Source organism: Pseudonaja textilis, chromosome 1 (assembly GCF_049901715.1).
Source record: "Pseudonaja textilis isolate UNSWEBS1 chromosome 1, rPseTex1.2, whole genome shotgun sequence".
NCBI classification, from domain to species: Eukaryota; Metazoa; Chordata; class Lepidosauria; order Squamata; family Elapidae; genus Pseudonaja; species Pseudonaja textilis.
In genome coordinates this window covers 211,138,576-211,158,903 of record NC_141990.1, presented here as the reverse complement: position 1 = coordinate 211,158,903, position 20,328 = coordinate 211,138,576, and the positions used below count along the sequence as shown (strand labels likewise).

The 20,328-nt window shown below is 40.1% G+C and overlaps 1 protein-coding gene across 1 annotated transcript in view; it reads right to left on the bottom strand.

The window, feature by feature from the left end:
* Nucleotides 1-17,380, bottom strand: part of STEAP3 (STEAP3 metalloreductase) — a 71,493-nt gene extending 54,113 nt beyond the window's left edge. The window contains exon 1 of the mRNA XM_087920358.1: nt 17,184-17,380. The gene's annotated coding sequence lies outside the window, so the exon portion shown is untranslated. The remainder of the gene's footprint in view (nt 1-17,183) is intronic.
* Between the last annotated feature and the right edge of the window lie 2,948 nt (nt 17,381-20,328).

Below are 20,328 nucleotides of genomic sequence, written 5' to 3'. Positions count from 1 at the left end.
GGGAGAAACACTGACTAAAGGAGGAGTAATGAGGTGTGCCAGAATGGTTCCAGTGGAGGAAATTTCATAGACCAGACTAGTGAAGCCTTATCTACTGGTTCCCAAGGTAATGCAGCCAATGTGGTGAGATTCTTGTAATACAGGTGATCAACAATAAAGAGACTAGTCGTGAATTTGTTCTGGTTCTTTGTGCCTGTCACAGTCTCCTGCATGCCTGTTGTACAGGAGACACAACATGATTGCTATTGTTTCCAATAGAGCCAGTATAAGACACTACAGGGAATCATAGTGCTTATATCTTGTTGATAGCATTCTTAAAGCACCAGATTGCCAATATAGGAACAGCAATGTGGGCTAACAAGGAATACCTGGTGGACTCAGTTCTTTGGTGGCCAGCAGAATGGCAGCAATGCTGGAGCTGATGTGATGCTTGGAGGCAATAAAGATGCCCATATTGGAGATGGGCATGGTGAATTTACGATACTGGTAAATGCTGGTAAGCTGCACCAAGGCTGCTTGTATGTTCTGTACTGGTCATTGTATGCTTGTATGTCCTTGTACGATCTTCAGGCTTGACCCACCCCAATTGAATATGATAAGATGGGGGCTCATTTATAGAGCAAAGGCAACATGTATCTGTGACTGATTCCCCATGATGGTCTTTCTTGAGCATCTAGATATTGCTTCCTTCTAATCTGATTAGAAAGATGAAGGAAGAGCTTGCTTAATATCTCGGAACCCTTCTGCACAATGGGTGGCAATGGAGGGAAGACAGTAGTAATTAGTATCAGATCAAAAAGAACAAAGGAAAAGAAATACCTTAATAAACCTTAATAATAAAACAAAGACATCGTTCTGGCCACTGTATGGTAGCACAGTGGTTAGAATGCAAAGCACGACTACAGGCTCCTTCTGCTGACTGACTGCTGGCAGCAGTTCAGCAGTTCAATTCTCACCAGCTCAAGGTTGACTCAGTCTTCTATCCTTCTGAGGTTGGTAAAATGAAGACTCAGATTGTTGTCGGGGGCAATAGGCTGACTCTGTAAACCACTTAGAGAGGGCTGTAAAGCACTGTGAAGCGGTATATAAGTCTAGGTGCTATTGCTGTTGCTATTAATATCATTTTCAAAACAAGACGCAAGTTGGAAGTAGGGGTTGAGCCATTCGAATCGGGAAGTTATCTGTGCTTAATCAACAGCTTCTTGTTTTCAGAATTTACTCTCTAGTAAACATATTTAGGCTTACAGCCTTGACTCTACCTACACTGACTCTACCTACATTGTGTCCACTGAACACAATGTAAATTAAATAAGACTGAGGTTTACCCAGTTACTCTATTTGAACTCTATTCTTAAAGCAGGAATGGAAAGTCTTCCTGCTTCGGGTACGGCAACTTTAGAGCTATCATTTGATTTAACGTATTATCAGAGTTATAAGTAGCTTCTTCTCCCAGAAATCAAGGTGCCACAGATCCATTCTGGAAGTTTTGATCGATGCCAACGGTGTCCTAGACACAGGGCACTTTGGCATGCTTAGCAAACTGCAGTGTATTATTTCTGTAGGCCAAGATGGATTAAATTAGAAGAGTTACAACAATAGAGCCTTTCCTCTTAATGTGTACACTTGATGAACCTTCCCTGCAGGGATAGCGATGCAGTTCATTCTTTTAGTCAAAAAAGACACAATTGTGTCCAAGCCTTGCCATTCTCTGCAAATGATAAGAAAACGTGCTTATGGAGAACCTCTTCACAGGCCAGAAAAGTCTTAACACATCCCCTAGAAGCTGTTCACACTTCCTTAGGGAAAATCATCTTCACTTTGAAAAGGATGAGATGAAATGGCTTTTTAAAACAAAACTCCCTGAAACATCATTTAATTAGCTCATTCAGTGAAGTGGTCATGGAAGATTGGTGAAATATTTTGAGCAAAGAAAGAAAGAAAGAAAGGCAGCTTCTTTGGAAATTGCTGTAAGCTCGTACAAACAGAGAAAATATACGGAGAGCTGGGCTGCCATAATCGGATACCGGGGTCATTGAGAGTAATGACCCCAAGTTCATCAGGTAACAACAGTGGATGATTGAGACATTGATTAGGAGGTAAGCAGATGCAACCAAGTGTGTCTCTGGAGGAAGGATACAGTGATGGATGACATGCCTCTCAAAACTTCTGGTAGTTTTGGAGGAGACCTCAACCAGATAGGGAGAGCATCATTTTGTAGAAATCCATAACTGTCCTGGCCATTGATGTGAATTCCGGGAGTTGAAGACAATTGAAGGGCACCCCAACTTGATGAATGTATTTCATTTTTTCTTATATACACTGAGAGCATATGCACCAAAGACAAATTCCTTATGTGTCCAGTCGCACTTGGCCAATAAAGAATTCTATTCTATTCTATTCTAATTCCAATTCCAATTCCAATTCCAATTCCAATTCCAATTCCAATTCCTATTCCTATTCCTATTCCTATTCCTATTCCTGTCCTGTCCTATCCTATTCTTATTCCTTTTCCTTTTCCTTTTCCTTTTCCTTTTCCTTTTCCTTTTCCTCTTTCTATTCTATTCTATTCTATTCTATTCTATTCTATTCTATTCTATTCTATTCTATTCTATTCTATTCTGGGAATGATGACATAGTTCAAAGACAGACCTCAGTTTTAATTGTCATTTTTTGAATGAATGGATTAAACTTGTGTATTTATTTTTTGTCTATCATCTGAAACCAGAAGGATTGTACGTGGATTTACAGAACATACATATAAAAATCAGGACAAGTCAATATAAAAACAAACAAATAATAACTTGAATCATCAAAGGATAAAAAAGAAAACTTTTTTGGGGAAATGCACACTTTTGCAAGATATACTACAGTTGACTTCATGAAATACTACATCTGTGTGACAAACATCTAGTTTTGGGAGGCGACTATAAAGATCCCTCAATGCATCTAATGAACTGAGCCCCTTCCAAGAGACCTGAAAAGATGGAATTCAGTGTTGGTTTCTCCCAAAGAATCTCTTCCATGTTATCCCATTTATGCACGTTGCCAGAATTGAACTTGTTCCAGTCTGGTCATCTATGGAAGACCTGCTGAGAATATCTCTCCTGCTACCCCAACCCAGAACAAAAGAAGTATATGTGGAGGCCAAAGTATTAGACTTTCTTTCCCCAAAGAGATATGTCCATAGCTAGTTTTGCTGCTGCTTGTTAAAATGACTAATACAGGATATTTGAGCGTTTTGAGATTTTGTAGATTTTCTTTTTTATGTAGCAGGTCTCACAAAAGGGATTTGTATGTTTCACTGCACAAACATCTTCCATACTAATTAAATGCATCTGGCAAAAAGAGAGTGAATTTGTACTAGAAAAGCCTAATTCCTTGAAATTAGATAGAAGAGGTGTATGATTGGAATCCAATTTGAGTGTAAATTGAGCAAAAGTTTTTCCAGTCAGATTTTTTCACTGACCTCCTAAATTGAACACTTTAAGGCATCTTCTTGAAAGCAAGATTTGTAAACTAAAGTATCTTTGGTTCGGGGAAGAAAAAAGAGATTTAAATTAAGTGTTGAATAAAATTAGGCCATGCTCTGAATTTACAGTTCAGAGAAACATAGGAAGCTAAGAAGATCACAATAATAATTTTATTGAAAGAGTAGATGAAAGAAAAATGAGACTAGAATATGAAGAACTAATTTGAATTGGTAGGGGAAGAAATTGCCTGAAGAAAGAATTGAGAACTTTGAATATTGCTATTCATTCCACTGTGGAATTTGACTACAATTTTGACAACTGAACCTTTTCTTCTACATTGAAGTACCAAATGTCTGGTCAATATTGAAGGATGAATATGCAGCATCTATTAAAACTACTTTCACCTTTGCTATTTATTTCCATGGGATTTTTCTCCCCCATCAAAACAACTTATAGTAGGAATATGAGATACTTTTTTCAACAAAGGACAGAATTTGGAAATAGGTTGGTATTTAGGCAGGCAATGAAACACCATATTTTGTTTGCTGTCAACATATTTTGCAACTTCTTCCTTTAGACTCTATTCCCTCTTATGTTGCCTTGCTTTGCAAAATATGTTGCAGCTATTTGTTAGGGCCACAGTGCGAGATAGCAATGCTTTTGTTGAGCTAAGAGAATATAGTAGCAGCTGTGTTTCTACTCTAAGCCAGGGGTCACCAACCTTTTGGACCTCAGGGACCACCAAACTCCTAATTTTAAATCCTGCAGACCAGAGACCCTGAGAAAATCCCCCAAAAAAGTTTGCAGGAAAATTCCCCATTTTCCTATTGATAGATCATTCTTTATTTGGGATTGCAGGATACCATCTCCAGCTTTGTTCTCAAGGGGGGCGAGGGGGGGAGAGACTTTTGGCTTCATGCAAGGAAAGCAGCAGAAGCAGCAGAAGTCTTTCTTTCTCTTCCCCAAATTCCATCAGAAATGAGTCTTTGCTGATGCAGAATGCCTTGCAGGGTCACAAAGACTAATTTCTGGCGGAATTTGGGGGAGAGAAAGAAAGACTTTTGCTTCTTTCCTTGCGTGCAGCCAAAAGCAGAAGAAGAAAGTAGTGGAAAGAAGCAGCCCGGTGGCCAGGCGAGGCAGGTGGAGTGAGTGGGGCAAGTTCCCTCCCTCTGCCCTTTCTCCTTTCCCCTCACTACGGTGTGTTGTTAGCAATGCAAGCAACGCAAGCCTTATCTTCCCACGAGCCAGGTGGGCAGCACAGCCTTGTGTTCCCACGCAGCCTGGAATAATTGCTCCGAGTGGTGCTTTGGGGGTGACATTTCTCTGTGGACCACCAAAATTTTCTCGCCGACCATCAGTGATCCTTGGCCCACTGGTTGGCAATCACTGGTCTAATCACTTCAGAATACAATGCAGTAAATGCACAACTACAGGGGCTTCTCCTAATATTACTTCATGCAGGGGACACAGTTAGCAAGATATTGAGGTTAGCATCTTTCAAGTAATGTTCCAAATGAACTTTGCATTTTTGATATTTACAGTTCAAAAGTAAAGCTTAAATTGCTAAAACTCTGCATTGTGACAAACAAAACGATGCTTCTGTATATTCGTGTTCCATATGAAGGGATCACAGAATATAGAAACTATACTCTCTTTGCATATGCCATGCTAAAAAAGAAACACCCTACCGTTGCTTGGGTGTTGATTAATCACACCGCACCCTAACAGAAAGGAAATTACAGATGTGGGAGGTTGCATCTTGTGCTTCCTTGCCAAATGTAAGCTCACAGTTGACATATGGAGTTGTGCAGGCCAATTAAGTAAGGTTCATCTCTTCTCACTGGAATGTGACTTCAGGAAATAGGCATAAATTTATATATCAATTGCCTCTCAAAAGTACAGCAAAGAGGATGCAGTTTCAAACTAACTTGTGTTCACAATCACTTCTGCTGATCTCAAAAGAGAAAAATACCAATGGTCAGACAGTGCTCACATGCCAATAGGAGAATTCAAAGGCCAAAAACTAACCAGTGTCCTGCTACTTGAGTTACTACCAGTCCTGGAATAACAAAAATCCTTACGCACGATTCTTGAAACCAACACACACACAGTCACATTTTCCAGCCCGCATATTTGTTTGGTGATTTTTCTTTCTTGAAATCTACTGCTCCTGCGAGAATTTAGAAAGAGAAGGAGAAAAAGGGTTATCAGACAAAGGAGGGTATCGGAAAGAGACACTGAATTCAAGCATTGTACTAACTAAACCATCGTCCTGACCATTGTTTCTTGAATCAGCCATGGTTGGATGTATTTTATAACATGCTAAGCAACACCACACTTTATGGCTCAGCATAAGAGGTTGATGAGCCTTTACAAATGTCCATCCTCACTTTTGTCTCTGTCTGCGAACTCCATGCAGCACCCAACAGACGACCTGAGGAAACGAAGGCTTTGACAGGCACATTTTTTTCCTTTGGGAAAACGAATGTAATCTTCCATTCACCTATTTTGCCCTGCGAGGTTGTGCATCTCCAGGCTGGCAAGAAAATCAAAGTTTTATCAGGTCCCTAGAGAGATGCTATTGTAGCTGGGGCATTACGTTCATCTTGGTAGCTTGCAGATTGCACAGGCCTGCTGCAAATGAGTGTTTTCAGAGCCATGACTCAAACTGCCTGTGGCCAACACAGATCTTTTACATTCCCATCAGCAACTAATGGGATCAAGAATTGCTCTGAGTGACATGTATGAAAATGCCCTCCGTAGGTTTGGAGAGGGAGCAAAAAAAAATTGTAACTAAATGTGTTCTGCCATCTCATTGAAAATGGAAACCTTGCAAGGCCTGGAGCAGGATAGTTACCCTGTTCTGCAAATCCAGTTTATATATTTACTTATGACTGATTTCAAGAATCGTTCTGATCAGTAGATTGCAGGCCAGGTACAGGATGAAATAGAATCAGTTTACTCAATAGTGTGTTACTCAATAGACAGAGGTGGTGAGCACAGGCACACATTCACCAAGACCAGGTCAGGTGGCCTTAATTCCTGCTAGTCAGTTCTGTGCACAAACTCAAGGAGTTTGCATACAGTAAACATACACTTTAGGAGTTGGCACATTCCAATGATTCTCTTCCTACTCAGACTCCCTTCACCTACTTGTTCAGACTGAAAAAAGCTGCTTGGATGGGCAGTGAAAGGCCTCAAACCAACATGAAGGTAAGTCCAGTTGCCATGACCCAACTTCCAGATGACTCCACCTGGATGGCTGAGAATCTTCATCGGCATATATACAAGGTAAACTTACAATGTCCTGGCTACAATGGAAGGGGTATCTCAATCAGGAAGGTTGGTGAAACCCAAGGAACAGCACAAGCGACTAATATTGAAGGGTGGATTTGCAGCCCATAGAGCTTTGTGAATGGTGCCTCCCCCCCACTGCAATCTACATAGAGAAGGTCCTCAGGGTGTTAGCTCAAAGATCATTCTCTCTTCCTCCCTCCCTCCCCTTCCTCACACACATGCATGAATCATACAGAGTATTCAACATGGGTAAAAAAAAACTTAAACTTTTTATTACTTTTAAAATAACATAAAAAGAACAAAATAAATATAATTTATTTTTTTTCTTATTATATACATGCAGTACCAAAGAGCAAAACAAAAACCCCCACACAGAAAGTGCTTTGATTAAAAACTTAACAATCTGCTGGAAGAAGGAGATAGACTGTCATTTAATAAGTGTCTCAAAAAGCAACATCTATTAGGTAAAAATACAAAATAATACAACTGGACTTTCTGTTACTCTTGATGCTATAAGGAGGGTTGAGAGGAGAAAGCCGCTGAATGAAACTGAGGGTCTCTCATCCACACAGAATGTGTTTTATCTGATTGGATGAATAGGGTGGCTGTAACTTTTCCTCAGGGGATACGGTGGTTCAGTGGCTAAGATGCTGAGCTTGTTGATCAGAAAGGTTGGCAATTCAAATCCCTAGCACCGTGTAACGGAGTGAGCTTCCGTTACTTGTCCCAGCTTCTGCCAATCTAGCAGTTCGAAAACATGTAAAAATGCAAGTAGAAAAATAGGGACCACTTTGGCGGGAAGGTAACAGCGTTCTGTGCACCTTTGGTGTTTAGTCATGCCGACCGCATGACCACGGAGACGTCTTCGAACAGCGCTGGCTCTTCAGCTTTGTAATGGAGATGAACACTGCCCCCTAGAGCTGGAAACGACTAGTACATATATGCAAGGGGAACCTTTACCTTTACCTAACTTTTCCTCAAGATGGCCATTGATGGTAAATCCCTGGCAGAATAGATAATCAGAAAGATGATAAGATGGCCCACAGTTGTGATGTAGTTTCCTGTAGTTTGCTTCTGTTTGCCTTCTTTAAAAAAAAAAACTGGAAGAAATGTTTAGTCCAGGTTTTTAAGGTGCTACAGCATAGACAGATGTCTGGGGCCAGTTAGAATGCTGATGCTCCAGTCATTAAACTGCTCCAGTCCTTGTTTCCATCTGAGAAACAGATACAAATAAAGGCTTTCTTTGTCTTTTGAAGTGTTTGGAAGAGGAACATTCATCAGATTTGCTAAACTGTAAAAAGCTGCAATAAACTTTGCCCTCTTTTAAATTACAGAGAAGCTGCTCACATGTTTGTTTCCAAGTAGCAGAAACCTGGGTATTTCTGTTTCTGCCTCATGGTTTAATCTACATATATAATCTGTGAAATTCTTCCTTATTGACATATAAATTGAGCAATTCCTTTTATACCCTCCACTAAAAGTACTGGTGCATTGCAGGTCACACCCCATGGAATCAATTTTTTTCCACTCTCTCATAATAAACCCATGTGATAGAAAGATTATTTCCCCCCCTCAAACATAAGTTGCTTAGGCCAGGCTGAACTAAATTAGGTCACCAGTCTAATGAAGAAAGGAAGACAGCAGGACAGTGCAGGAAAGAGAGACAGATGCTCAAGACCTTCTTTCTCTCTCTTGCCATTGTCACTGGCTCTGACTACAGCTTGAAAGAGGAAAGGTCCAGAAGTTGCTGTAGCAGTAATTTTTTGGAATTATTGTTTCCCTACTTAAAAGAGACTGATGACACCAATGGCAGTGGTGGGATTCAGGTTTTTTTTACTACTGGTTCTGTGAGTGTGGCTTGGTGGGCGTGGCAGGGGAAAGATACTGCAAAATCCTATTCCCTCCCCACCCCACTAACCTGCTTTCCAGCTCCGTTCTCCTGTGCAAGGCAACAAAAGAAGACGCAGCTGATCAGCTGGGACTCGGAAAGCAGAGAATAGATGGGGGTGGGGCCAGTCAGAGGTGGCATTTGCCAGTTCTCCAAACTACTCAAAATTTCCGCTACCAATTCTCCAGAACTGGTCAGATCCTGCTGAATACCATCTCTGACCCATGGGCTTGGCAGCCCATCCTGGGGAGGGTATATGGTCTGTTTCCCTGTCAAACTTTGCATCAGGTGTCCAGCTTGATAGTTGATGCATCAATAATCATACTGCTCTTTGCTTCTGGAGGAAATTTCTCTCTTTCTGGTTTTTCATATGGCTCATCCTCTTGTTTTGAAATATGAAATGGAATGTTGTTAACTATGGAAGTCATTTTTGCTTCTTTGGTTTCCTTTAAGGAAGGAATTCTTATGTTTTGAAATGCCTCCTTCATGCTCATGTCTAGGTCATCAATGGTTCCTGAATATCTCTAATTTTTAAATGTCTATAGAGATTCTTAGTCATCCAGGTCATGGTTATCCCTTTGCAAATGATCAGTTGTCTGCAAGGAGTATAAATCCTTCCATACCCCCACCATTCAGCCAGAGCTGAAAGAAGCATCTGGATGAGAGGCGAAACATACAGTATTTAAAGAAAAACCAGAAAATCCAGTTGCCTCTTGAAAAAGCACCTTTGGGATAGTCTCTACTTTTTACTTCCCTGTTTACATTAAAAGACAACAGTCTTAATTGCTAAACAGTCTTCCTTGTTTTTACGCCACAGTTCTCTCTCTCATGATGTACATTCTTCTGGAGTTGCAACCTTTGTTAGTTGTCCTTTGATTTGCAAACTGTGCCTCCATAAACTCAAGGTTACCTCTCTCCTTTGCTTAGTTTATGGAGATTGCTTAGTTTACAGAGCTACAGTTTGCAGATCAAAGAACATCTAAAGTGTGTTTACAATTCTCCCTATTTTAAGTGGGATGCTGGACCAAGATGTTAGAAAAACTTGGTTAGCAATCATACTCTCAAAGGCTAAATGCCCTACATTATTAGATGTTCTTTTTCTGGATACAGGGATGCCCAGATTCCTATGTACTGTTATCTGTACTTATTATCAGTTGTAAAGCAATTGTCTGTCAGTGATCAAATGAATTGTGTATTCATCTTCAATCTCTGTAATCCTGTACTAATTTTGTTGATGACTCTCTTCACTTTAACAGCTACACAACTCACTGTAACTTGCTAACTTTAATAAACCCATTTTTGGATCTTTTCCAAATGTTGCTGTGTTCTTAGCTTTTTCCACTGCACTTTTCTTGAAGCTCTTTACTTTTCTCATTGTAGTTTCTTGCTGATATCTCATAAAACTGTGGGTATAAATCAACAGGGAGGTCACTACAGATTGGTAAAGTTTGTTAACATTTGTTTGCTATCGATATAACTTTGTAAAAAAAAAAAACTTCATAAGGAGTTGGCAGGTCTCCAGTGATTCATCTAAAGTTGAATTTCTCCAACTATAAATCATACAGGTGGTTTGCAAAACTTGCAGAACAATTGATACAGGGGTGGGATTCAAAATTTTTAACAACTGGTTCTGTAGGCGTGGCTTAGGTGGTGGGTATGTCTTGGTGGTCATGTTATTGGCTGGGTGTGGCCAACTCAATATCACTCACATCGAGGCATGCATCTCCTCGAAATTCTAGACCTAGAAAACCTAGAACTACGCCACCTTCAGTCTAAGTATAGTATATAAAATCATACATTGCAATGTCCAACCTGTCAATGAATACTTCAGCTTCAACCATAACAATACAAGAGCACACAATAGATACAAACTCAAGGTTAACCGCACCAAACTTGATTGCAGGAAATACGACTTCAGCAACAGAGTGGTCAACGTCTGGAATACTCTACCTGACTCTGTGGTTTCTTCTCCAAACCCCCAAAACTTTAACCTTAGACTGTCTACTATTGACCTCACCCCTTTCCTAAGAGGTCTGTAGGGGGTGTGCATAAGTGCACCAGTGTGCCTTCCGTCCCTGTCCTATTGTTTCTTTTATTTTTTATTTTTCTTATATGTATCCATGTATTCATAACAATGTTTTACTTATACCTATTATCTTGTAAGCAATTGACAAAATGAATAAATAAATAAATAAAAATGCCACAACAGTCGTAAGTGTGAAAAATGGTCATAAGTCACTTTTTTCAGTGCCGTTGTAACTTTGAATGGTCACTCCACACAAGCAAAGTACCAGCAAAGGAGGGGGAAAAAAACTCCAGAGACATTTCTGAGACAGGAAGTCTCGTCCTGCCAAGAATGTAATAAGGGTTAACGGAGAGGCAGTTTCTATAAGAACACCAGAATGTTTCCTTCCTTACAGGATTAGGCCAGTAATTTCTTCTAACAACCGGTTCTCCGAACTGCTTAGAGTGTTAACAACCGGTTCTAGAGAATAGGTGTGAACTGGTAGAATCCCACCCCTGAATTGATAATATCTGAATTTGTCTCTTTAGATTGTACCAGGGTGAAATTATCAAAGCTGGAAGTTTTTAAGAAGAGATTGGGCAACCATCTGTCTGAAATGGTATAACACGTGTTGGCCACGTCCATGCCTGGTTTAACAAAAGAGATACATCATGTGACACCCCCATGACAGTGTGAGTTGGACACCCCTGGTATATGATTCTCGACTCCTGATGAATGTATCTTTTCTTTTATATATACTGAGAGTATTTACACCAAGACAAATTCCTTGTGTGTCCAATCACACATGGCCAATAAGGTATTCTATCTTCATCTATCATCTTCATCTTCACCTACCACTTTCTATTATCTATCTTCTATCTTCTATCTATCTGTCTGTTATCTATCTATCTATCTATCTATCTATCTATCTATCTATCTATCTATCTATCTATCTATCTATCTATCTCCCTGCCTGAGCAAGGGGTTGGATTAGAAGACCTCCAATGTTCCTTCCAATTCTGTCATTCTGTATCCTGTATTTTTTATAAAGCTAGGTAAATGGGCAGGGGTGGATCAAACAGTGTTGGGAGTTAATCAGTCTCAATGCCGACTTTGCAGGGAAATCCGTTGTTGTTACTACTACCTGCAATTGGGAATACAGCTACAAACTCTACCATTCCATGACAGCAATCGTGAGTAACGTGGTTTATTGTTAAAAGTACCCAGTTCTCAGCAGAGACTGACAGCTATTCTAGTTGAAATCACACAGTATTCATAATAAAGATGCAACATGGACATTTCGTTAACAGCCATAAAAAAATCACTGCAATAAAAGGAATTTACCACATAGAAATGATTGTTTTGGTGATGTTATTATTAAATATTGAACTACCAACATGACCAGAATGCCAGTGGCCCTCATCGGTCTGACTTTTACTAGAAAGAGAAAAAAAATCCCAGAATTTCTGTGGAAAATATTAATGATTTGTTTTGAATAAAATAGGCATTATGGAATACTAGACCCGAGAACAAACTTGAACAGAGTAGTCTAATTTGAATCTTTGCTCAAGCCTATTCTAAAACTTCATAGCCTGATCTCTCCCATCACAGTACACTGCACTGAGTTTTTAGAAGATGGAGAATTCAAAAGCACACAATATTAATAATAAAATGTATGGTATATTTACTGTTCGAATGTGATCATGTAAGCACATTCAGAACTTAAAGGAAAAAAAAATAGCGCTGGGAAAGGAAGGAAAACAAGGAGACACTAAATTCAAGATGATTAAAGAAGAGAAAAAGTAAAAGTTGGGAATAAAGAAACTTCTCAGTATACAAGTCCTTTTCCCAACCTGGAGAACCTCCAGATGGGTGGATTTCAACTTCCAGAATTTCCAAGCCACTGAAGCCATTGTTGAAAATTCTTGGAGTTGAAACCCATACAGTTGGAAAGGGACCAATACTGGGGAAACCTAGTATACAAACTTTTCTGTCAATATGTAACAGAGAAACCAATATGCATATTAATACTTGTATACTTTGATATACCGGTATACGTCGTCTGATGGTAGAAACAAATCAGCCAAAGGTTCCCTCCCATGGAAGCAAGAAAGACAGGCCCATCCCATCCACAATAACTGATTGACTTTGGGGCCCTTGGTGCTCTCTGAGCCTGGTGGTTTTCTTGAAGATGTTTCATTTCTCAGCTGGGAACATCATCAGTGCACATCTGGAAGGTGCCATGAAAATGAAATTTCTGCAAGGAAAACAGCCAAGCTCAGAGAACACAAGGACCCCACAGTTCAGCCCTGAGCTATAAATATTCTTTTTGATTGACTTTGATTCCACAGACATATCAGTAACTTCCTGGTATGTGTGTGTGTGTCTTTCACATTTGATTTCCTCTGAGCTTGTAGGAAAAAAAACCCAAAACATCTCCCCAGTGTGCCTAAAATTGACTGAAATGTATTGACTAACAGAATAACAAAGTTGGAAGGGACCTTAAATTAAATTAAATTTGATTACTAAAAAATAAATCTTATTCCAACTTTTCACAGAGGTTCATGCTCGGCTGTCTAGGTTCAGGGTTCATTCAATACTTTTCTTAACTTACCTTCCACTTTCATAGCTTCGTGGATTTGATGTGCAGGCTGGTGTTTGGTTAGGTGATTAACACATGAAATTTGGTCCTGCTTTGGCTGCAAGATCATGGAACTCTATTTTGGACCTCTCTTGGCTGGGAAACCATAGCACTATTTTTTGAAATATTGTAATCAGCTGAGATAAAACCCCATCAACACCCTATGTATGATTTCAAATAATTTGGAGAAGCCAATGTCTCCACTAAATTCCTATTTGAATCACATTGAATTTCTCTATATTATATTACATCTCATCAGCAGTTTTGTTGTAATCCTACGGTACAATGTCCCATCAGTTTATGCAGATTCTATGTACAAATCAAAGTATCTAATAATCTAATGTACAGCAGGCTTGGGAGGTCAGGCTTTCTTTAACATTGGCAATGCAAATATATAACCTTCCAAAATGTATCCCCGAACAATACAGTTATATTTTATTTAATAACAGGGCTTGTTGCATATTGTTAAAATGACAAGCTCAGAGGGGAAATAGGAATCTAATGTGACTGCTGGAAGCTTCTCAGTCAGATCACCTTGGAGTGAGTTTGACTGAATGAGATTGCAATGGCAGAAATTGCACTGAGCAAATTAAATGTAAATTGATAGCAATTTGCTTGATAGCAACAACATGGTCTGGGCCAGTGTGAAAATAGAGAACTAACCAAATCCAATAATGTAGGTACTTCTTTTTTCTGTAGTGAGATAAATCCACTAGGTAAACTCCATGTGTAGAAAAAAAAATCCTTGACCTTCAATAATATTAATATATTTGCAAGAAGTCTATTTAGAAGAAGCATCAATGTAAACTATCCTTGGATATGTATATATAGGTATTGGACCTTAACTTATGACCACATACAATTATTCCAAAATTTCTGCTGCTAAGCGAGACATTTGTTAAGAGAGTTTTGCCTGATTTGATGAGTGAATCATTGCAATAGTTAAGTTAGTAACAGAATTATTAAGCAAATTTGTCTTCCCCACTTGACTTTGTTCATCAGAAGACTTCAAAAGGTGATCACATGACCCTGGGAATGTCAGCTCATAAAATATTTCTATGGTCTTTTTGGAGATGCCAACAGAAAGGGAGGGGGTAAAGGAGTTTGAAAGAACAGTATGGCAGTTTGGAAATAGAAAGTGCATTCCATAAATAGTTTTTCAAAGATAGTAACTAGGTGACTGACGTTTCTGCAGCGCAAAATTCTAATTGGAGAACAAGATCGACGACTCTTGGCTATGGATGTGTCCCGTTGGAGAATATGAATTATGATACACCCAGAGGGTGGGGGAAAGCGAGGGTCAAGGGTGACAATGAATTATGTGTCTCGGAGTTGGCTACACCCAGGCAGTGCCGGACATGTTAACTTCCAATAAATCCTTTTGAAGTTTTGGAAGTTTGGCTCGAGACTCATGGTTTAATTGGGGTAACTGTTGGAATCCTGACAGGGACACTGCAACTGTCATGATTATGAGTTGGGTTGCCAAGCGTTTTGCTAACTTTTCCATATAAAGATGGTGGGGTGGGGTGAAATATACCTTCACAGCAGCCCTGCAGTGTAGGTCACAAATGCAGGTAGTCCTCGCCTTACGACCACAATGGAACCCATCGTTTATGTTGTTACCCAAGACACTTGTTAAGTGTGCTTTGCCCCATGTTACGATCTTTCTTGCCACAGTTGTTAAGTGAATCACTGCAGTTGATAAGTTAGTCACCCTGCTGTTAAGTGACTCTGGCTTCCCCATTGACTTTGCTTGTGAAAAAGGGGATCCCATGACTTGGGGGCACGGCAACGGTCATAAGTGTGAACCAGTTGCCAAGCATCTGAATTTCGGTCACGTGGCTGTGAGGATGCTAAAATAGTCATAAGGGTGTACAACGGTCACCGCTCACTTTTTTTTGCAGTGCCCTTGTAACTTTGAACAGTCACTGAATGGACTGTTGTAAGTCAAGGACTACCTGTACATGTTTGCAGTAGAATACTTCTGCATTTCATCTCTGGAAGATGTGCCAGAAGTAGGACAATGCTTTCTAGCTCCACTCTACTACCGTGATTAAGCCATAGATCCTGCATATGCCCAGGCATATGTAATAAATGTCCAGGGATCAGAGGGTTTTTGGTGTGTACAGTTTTCCAGGTGAGCCTTCGATGAAAGGTAGAATATCTGTAATTCAGGGCTACCCTTTTATTGGTTGAGCTTATGCATATAGTGTACACCCCCACACAAAAGCCCTCCTGGCTCCTTGGCAGCCATTTTTGCTGTTTATATGGACACGGGGGGAAGACAGAGATGGTATTCAGCAGGTTCTGACCAATTCTGGAGAACCAGTAGCAGAAATTTTGAGTAGTTCAGAGAACGGCAAATACCACCTCTGACTGGACCCGCCCCCATCTATTCTCTGCCTCACGAGTCTCAGCTGATCAGCTGCGTCTTCTTTTGTTGCCCTGCACAGAAAAATGAAGCTGGAAAGCAGGTTAGTGGGGTGGGGAGGGAATGGGGATTTTGCAATATCCTTCCCCTGCCACGCCCATCAATCCACGCCCACAGAACCGGTAGTAAAAAAAAAACCTGAATCCCACCACTGAGGGAAAAATTACAAGATGGTGACTTGAAGTAAGAAAGAAACCGGTTACTGTCCTTTCTTGGGTAGGTCTTTGAAGACAGGTGGTTTTTATCAATAGACCTTTTGTATGAATAATCCCTAAAGTGGGCTGAGAATGGAAATAAGTAGAGTAGGGTGGAAGAAGGTGGAACAGTCTTAATGTCTGTGGAGATTCTTAGTCATCCAGGTAATGGTTGTCCCAAAAGTGCTTTTTTCAAGAGGCAATTGGACTTTCTGGTTGCCTCACCTTTAGGTAGAATAGGGTTAAATCCTGATTCCTCAAGGCAAACCAAACAGTTAATATTTCTATACAAAACTATACGGGTAGTCCTCTAATCACAGTTCATTTACTGACCATTGACAGTTATAACATTGCACTGAAAAAAGTGACCCATGACCATTTTTCACACTCACGACTGTTGCAGCATTCCTGTGATTTCTGACAGTGAGGACAACCAACCAATGGAACAGAAGTTGCCCTCGGAAGTTGTGGGAGCGCCATCAACTGAGATTTCCAAGAAGAGATTGGACTGCCATCTGTCAGAAATAGTGTAGGGTCTCCCACTTGGGCAAGGGGTTGGGCTAGATGACCTACAAGGTCCCTTCCAACTCTGATTATCTGTTATCCATTATCATGTGATCAAAATTCAGATGCTTGGCAACTGTTTTATACTTATGACCAGGGTGCAGTGTCCCACGATCATGTAAGCAACCTTTGCCACCTTCTGATAAGCAAAGTCAATGGGGAAGTTTGATTCCACTTAACAACCGTGTTACTAACTTAACAACGGCAGTGATCCACTCTAGAACTGTGGCGAGAAAGGTTGTAAAATGGGTCAATACTCACTTAACAAACTTTTCATTTAGCAACAGAAATTTCGGGCTCACCTCTAGTACTATAGTCTTTGTATCTTCACCTGAACGCCATGAAATTACTTTCAGTGCCACAAATCCATAACCTCTTTGGATCTATCTCTATTTGTGAGACAAGTTTGTCGGGCATCACTTTTCTCCTCTCCCCATTGTTGAAACCACTCTAATGTTTGTGTATGCATGTGCAGTTGTGAAATTTCCTTGTATTTTTAGACATTTGACTTTCAAACTAAATTATATGTATGAGTTACATATTGCTACTGATACCTTAGATAGCCACAGAGAAGCTTTGGAAATGTATGATTCCGTTCCTTGCAGAATTGACAGATAACGTTTGAAAAACAAATGTCAAAATGCATTTAGATTTTCCTCCTTTTTCTTAACAAGCCCAGAAGATTATACAAACCTTTCTTGACAGAATCAGTTCATCAGACTCCTTCAAGCCAGGCCTTAAGTGTTCAGGAGACTCTTCCAGCGATGACAATCTACCGCTGGTCCACAAAACAAAAAACGCAACACAAGACAACAAACCCACCAAACAAAAACAACCCCTAAGCCTCAGAGGCAGAATTGTTCAAGAAGATCTTGATTTGGTTCTATGTCATAACCCAAATGGTAATTGTAGTAAATATTTAACTAATTGGGCAACATTAATTCTAATGCTTATGAAATCCTTAAGCTGGTGTCATGGAATGTCAGGAGCTATACCGACTTGATTTTAAAAAATAAACTGAAAGCCAGGTGAACAATTTCTGATTGTTTTACAACCTATGTATTTTAATAAAACCTATTTTAGGCATCAGGCTAGGACCCAGGAGACTGTGAGTTCTAGTCCTGCCTTAAGCTTGAAAGCCAGCTGGACAACCTTGGGCCAGTTACTCACTCTTGGCCTAGCCCACCTCACAGGGTTGTTGTGGAGAAAATAGGAGGAGGAAGGTTAGGTATTGTCACTGCTTTGAGTTATTTATCTATCTACACACACACACACACACACACAAAGGTGGACTACAAACCAACAAACAACAAACTGCTTTTACCGTTTGAATCTCTTGGCAAATACAGAGCAGCCAAAACGTGCTCTTTGCCTGTTTATATTCCTGGCACTTAATGTATTTGCAAATATATCTAATGTAAAAAACACTCCCTTAGTCCAACCTCAAAGATCTGGGGAAATTTTCTAGAACCTGTTAATATCAACTTAGGAGAAGGAAGAACACATGGTTACATTCCTGTTGAGTCTTGATGGACTTGGGAAATAATTTGCAATGGCAAATATTCATTTACTTTCATAATTATTTCATGCTACAAGCTCTCCTGATTTCAAGGTTGCTAGGAGTGAACTCTGGGCCCCTCGAAAGTAGTTGTTCACCTTTGCTACAAGCTTTAATCATGGCATGCATAGCCATGAAAGTGTAGATGTTTGTTCATCTCTAAGATGCCCTAAGGTTTTTGTCATTACAATAGACAAATATGAGCAACTGCCTGGCAATTCTTTTTCTATCCATCATTAAATGGATTTGTTCAGATCAGGGCTCCCCAAACTTGGCAACTTGTAGACTTGTGGACTTCAATTCCCAGAATTCTCCAGCCAGCTATGCTATGCTGAAGTCCACAAGTCTTAAAGTTGCCAAGTTTGGAGACCTCTGGTTTAGATGCTCATGGTGGTATAAATCTATTTCTATCAGGGTTTCCCAAAGTGAGGTGTCCCTACTTTGGGGAGGTGTAGACAGAGACTAGGGGAGATCTAGGGGAGATCTGAAGAATGTTTTAGTTGTACATTTTACAATTGCATTATTTTCATTATCCATTTGCCTTCATTTTGGTCTAGATTTTTAGGAGAGACATGTACTTTAAGATTACACTAAAGGAAGGCATGATATCAAAAATATGTAGGTTTATACCACTAGTTTCTCACCATGATCTTATGGAGGAAAATATGGATGTTATGGAATAAAAGCAAGAAAATAGTAAGACAGCACCTATCTTTGGAAAACATCTTTTTAAAATATCTTTGGAATAAAGTGCAAAGAAGAGCAAGTAAGATGATTAAAGGCCTGGAGACAAAAACATATGAAGAACAGTTGCAGGATTTAGGTTTGGCTAGTCTAGAGAAAAGAAGGAATAGGGGTAACATGACAGCAATATATATCAAGGAGAGAGAAGCAACCTGGAATTAAAGGAGACACTTCCTAACAGTGAGAACAATTAACCAGTGGAACAGTTTGCCTTCAGAAATTGTAAGGGCTTCATCACCGGAGGATTTTAAGAAGAGACTGAACAGTCACCTGTCTGAAATGGTATAAGATCTCCTGCTTGAGCAAGAGGTTGGACTAGAAGACCTCCAAGGTCCCTTCCAGCTCTATTCTGGTTGAAATTTATACTCCAATCTGAATTTCGGACCAAAGCCAATATAGTGGTGAATGTTGAGTGGAAGAAGTATCTTTTAAAAGTGGACAATGCCCTAACTTGGTTCCCTCTGCAACTTTGCCCAATGCCTACCCTTTCTGAGTGACTGTAGGTCAGAACTTTGCAAATACCAACCCAATTTTGTTTGTTTCAGCTCCGGGCCTTTTAGCTTTTTCCAAGGAATTTGCCTTCTGATAAGCACCAAAAAGACTTCTCGGCCTTTGGGATATTTGTCATTACGTTCTGACTCCCTGGAGCCCCCTTCTCTGGCTCCCAGCGCAAGGGCGCAGTGCTTGCAATTTCAGGCAGAGAGTCTGCAGGCAACCTTGCAACCCCTGTGATTAGCTAGCCTAACCACAACATGTCACCAGCGCTCCACACAAAGCTGTATTTGCACAGGAGAAGGAGGTGCAGCGCCTTTGTGGTTTGCAAAGAGGGAGAATATGAGACGGGAAGAGCAGAAGTCGCAGCCAGGTGGGGAAGGGGAAAGGGAAGGTTCTTCCTGACATGCTAAAATGCAAACCAATTGTCCTATGAATGTACCATTCATGCAAGCAGAAATGGAAAATATCGTGATGCCAATGGCTAAACTCTTGGGTATCCCCTGCTAGCCTTCTCTGTTATAATTTATACCTCCCTGTTGGGTTTATTTCTTTGCTGCTGATATATACAATATTTTCCCATTCCTTTAAAGAGTTCAGTACATACAAGAATATATATACAAGATTGTTCTGTCGCCAGTAAAGAGACTTGCAGACCGGAGTTGAATTCAGCTCTTTAATAATAACAGTAACTTCAACTGCAGTCGAACCGCAGCAGCCCTTTTTATAGCGGCTGCTCCATGGCTCGCAGCCAATGACATTTAGTTAAACTTCCCGCCGCTATTGGCGGCCAATCAGGTACTAACGTTACCAACCAATCGTATCGTTGCTTCTGTTAACCAATAGGAACATCGCCCTAGAAGTCTCTATGTAAATACACTACAAAGATGTCTGCTCAATAGCAACTCTTTAACAGAGGAAGCTCCTCCTCCTCCTTTAGACACAAAATACCAATTCTGTAAAACGCTGTTAAAACCAAAAGTAACTGGAAAAATGCTAAAATGTGGGGCAACTAGAACAGGCTGGGATGAAAGAAAATGAACT